This window comes from Melozone crissalis, unplaced genomic scaffold, assembly GCF_028551555.1.
Source record: "Melozone crissalis strain CALT ecotype California unplaced genomic scaffold, PUWL_Pcris_2 ptg000073l_1, whole genome shotgun sequence".
Taxonomy (NCBI): domain Eukaryota; kingdom Metazoa; phylum Chordata; class Aves; order Passeriformes; family Passerellidae; genus Melozone; species Melozone crissalis.
This window is the reverse complement of record NW_026535850.1, coordinates 2,254,975-2,258,831: the sequence shown is the minus strand read 5'-3', so window position 1 is coordinate 2,258,831 and position 3,857 is coordinate 2,254,975. Positions and strand designations below refer to the sequence as shown.

General features: G+C 36.2%; 1 long non-coding RNA gene across 1 annotated transcript; it reads right to left on the bottom strand.

The window, feature by feature from the left end:
• Positions 1–2,622: 2,622 nt before the first annotated feature.
• LOC128946032 (uncharacterized) lies at positions 2,623–3,582 on the bottom strand. Its single transcript, XR_008483930.1, has 3 exons — positions 3,488–3,582; positions 2,870–2,964; positions 2,623–2,733 (listed from the first exon to the last, which is right to left on the bottom strand). It is a non-coding gene; the product is annotated as an uncharacterized LOC128946032 (long non-coding RNA).
• Between the last annotated feature and the right edge of the window lie 275 nt (positions 3,583–3,857).

Here is a 3,857-nt window from a genome sequence, read left to right as displayed (position 1 = left end):
AGTTTTGAGTTCCCATGTGCAAACTCCAACTGCTGGAGGTCATCAGACATGAACTAAGAGCACAAGGCTTTCAGAAGAACCCAACAACATCCATGCCATGGATTATCCAGATTGGATCTTTCCAGTCTCTGCTGGGATCTGGAAGTGGTGTGAGATAGTGAACTGTGATACCAGTGCTGTTCATGTCTGTCCTCTGCTGTGAGTTTCATTACCTGGGCTGCAAAATTCGGGTGGGACCCTGCTCTGGGTGCTGTTTCTTATGTATAAACTTGTATCCAAGTCATGATGTGCAACTTCACTATTTCTAAAAACATGTAACTGTTGCCTTTCTTCAGACCTCTCTCATTTGGAGAGTATTTTCATTTCTCTCTCCAAATGTTTCTCTCTCTGCAAATTTTCTGTACTAGCCTCAAGATTCTTCTTCAGTAAAAGTGCTCCAATTTACCCATTTTAGAAAATGAGTGAAACTTAGTTCAGAACACTCAATGCACAGAAGCAGACACAGTAAAATGCACACCTGATTTCACACTATCCTAACTTTAGTTGATATGAATTCTTGTTAGGCTTGTAAATATAAAATCATAATGAAAATAAACCTCTGTTAAGAGTGTATTTCATAAAGCTTATGAAGCTTTCTTATAGCTTCATATAGCTGTGACAGAAAATGGGCCTATGTCACAGCACAGCAGGGTTCACAGAGGCCAGAGCTAATTACCTTCCTGGAAGGAAGAAAAAATGGGAAAACTTTATATCCAGAGGGAGTGGCATTTGAATGGGCATGAACAAAGAAGGAAATAACCAAAAACCTTGAGAAGGAAAACCAAAAACATGGGAGACAAGAAAAACCAAAAGCACAGGAGACAAGAAAAACCAAAAGCACAGGAGACAAGAAAAACAGAGGCAATAAAGAATTCTTCAAAGAAAACACTGAAATTGTGTGTGAGAAAGTTTAGTAGAAATGTTAAGGTAGACTGGATGGAGTTTACTTATGACATTTAAGATACTTACAAAGCAAGAGGAATTTCATATGAAGAGCAAATGCCATGAGATTAATAAAATGAACATTTACCAGAGTTTCTGACAGCTCTTCAAGTTGCACTTCTTTATCACATTTCACTTTAGTCATCTCTTCTACAGCACATGGAATGTAAAATGAATGGAACATAAATGATTTTTCATATTTAGCAGGCAGTATAAAACATTTCCCCTTTTGCAATACCCAGTTCTCAAAACTTGTTGGATTAAGTTAAGAAACTGAAAAGCTAATTTATGACTTAATCTAAATGTAGACTTGAGAAAATGATTCAGACATTAGCAAATCTATATCTGAAGAGAAACTGAATATTTATCTTAAATAAAATTTAGAGCCTATTATGTTTTCCACAAATATAGCTTCAAGTAAACCATGGACTGTAAGACTAGATCATTCTCCAAGTATTGATGCACCTGCATTGTTCCAGAAAAAAAATATGAACTGCTGAAGGTATCACATAAATATGCTGGGAAAGGAAACCAGTTGTTACTAACTTCTAAATGGTTTCTATGTGCACATTCACAATTCTGGGATTTTTTGCAAGTTCTCAACAGCAAGGCAGAGCTCTTACTCTGGGGACTAAGGAGCACATCCTAGAAACCACAGGATGTCAAATTGATGATATTTAAAGACAACCCCTGCCAGCATCATTGCACTTCCAGCATGGGGAGGGTCACAGAAACCTCCATGGGAGGTTTTGTCTCTGCTGCACAAGTCACTCCTGGCACCTGCAGTGCTGCTGCTCTGAGCTGCAAACCAAAATTACCTCCAGAAGAATTCATGCATGAATGGTCTGACTATTGGAGCTGTGCACAGCACTGCCCTGTGGCTGCTGCCAGCACCAATGACCCCCAAAGAAAAGGGATCAGCTGAGTAAAAATAAATCCAGGCATTCCTGACAGGTACAGGCACTGTAAAATCATTTCTCCAGCTACCAGAGACAGTCCATTTCCAGAAAAGAGCAGAAAACATTTTTATTACTGCCCAGCTCATTTTCTGCCTTTCTACAAGCCTTACCCAGTTCAGCAGATTTATTCTGGAGCTCCAAGATAAGCAGCTTTGAATCATCTTCAGATTTCTTTAATCTAAGGAAATGGTAAATGAAAAATCCCAAATGTAGGGTACAAAGCACTGCATTTGAAACTTACAGGACAATAAGACAAAGTCTTAGCACAAGCACTTTAAGAACATTTATCTTTCAACAGGCAGGTGATAGATCTGCCTGCAACACACATCAAATTTCACTTTTAAAACCTCAGAACAGTAGACATAAAAGTAAACAAATATATACCTACAGAAATCTGTATTTCTTAAAGACAGAATTATGAAAGTTGGAGGGGGCAAAAGATTACTTTTTATACAGTATCAACTATCACAAACAAAAAAAATACATTAAATTCTCTGCATTTAGACCACTGTGTGAAAAAAATTTCAGCTTCATTTCCAATTGTTATTGATTTCGTCATAGACTGCAACCTGTAAGATCACTCTTGGAATTTAAACTCATTAATTTACCTATTTTGTTCTTCTTGCAGCAAGCTTTTCAAATTGGCAACAGAAGTCTCAAACTCCTCTGTCAGGGCTGCAAGCAAAGCCTTCATTTTTTTACATTCTTCCTCCTGCTCTTCCTTTTCTCCAGTGACCTGAATTAATGTTTTCACTGTAGTCTGGAATTCAGTTTCCAAGTTCTTCTGAGTAACCTTCAAGACATGATATCATTTCTAAACATGTTTTGCAACAAAGATCTACAGCTGTTTCATGTCTAAAGTATCCATAATTACTTATGCAAATACTCATCTAGTCTATTTGTACTGTAAAACTATAAGCAAGGGGTACCTCTGCCTTTTGCAATGAAATTTTAGCCTCTTCCAGCTCTGCCCTCAAATGTTCTTTACTGCCCTGGGATTCCTTTAACATTTCTTCATTATGTACTAAGCAAAAAAAGATGTTTATATTTTTAAAAATAGGATTATTTACTAAAAAATGCTGCTAAAAATGGAAAATTACATACATTTAAAGAATGTAACAAAGACTAATGGTACTGACATCATATACTATAAAATAATATATAAAATTTGAATATGGATGGCTTAAAAGTATTGGCAATCAAGTCCTGAAAAGTAAGTTTCCTCAGTGACATCTGCCTGACTGTAAATTTGCAAAACTGAAGCAACATATTTTTCCCTTGTAATTTTCTAAAGCTCTCACTGCTTGACTCACCCTTAAAACTGCCCTGCCAGTCCTGCTCCCACATGAGCAGCTCCTGTTCCAAACAAAAATAAGGCCCTCAAGGCCCCAAAATTCTGCTGCCAACCAGCAACAGAATAAGACTATCATGGCCCTGTTTCCTATGCTTCTATAAACAATTACATATAATAAATAAAGATTCATAAACAATTACATTTCAATTCTATAAACAATTACATTTAAACACAGGAGGCAGAACATTCTTACATTTTGCTTCCATTAAGTCAGCAATCTTATTTTGTGACGTCTGCAGCTGAGCCTTGATGTCTTTTATGACATCATCTTTTTCATCTCTCTGTATGGTAAGAGCTGAAATCTAGAAAAATGCAAGAAATATCATCATGAAGTCTGGAGAAGGGACAGATATTAATTTTCATTTGTACCCAGGTATGATAAGCAGACATTTTGCTGTCATTCAAGTTAGATTAGATAGATTAGATTAGATTAGATAGATAGATAAGATTAGATAGATAGATAGATAGATAGATAGATAGATAGATAATATTTGGCTAGATATAATCTTAGCCAAATATTGATCAAGTCACATTACTCTAAACAAAAAAGTTCTCCAATTCAA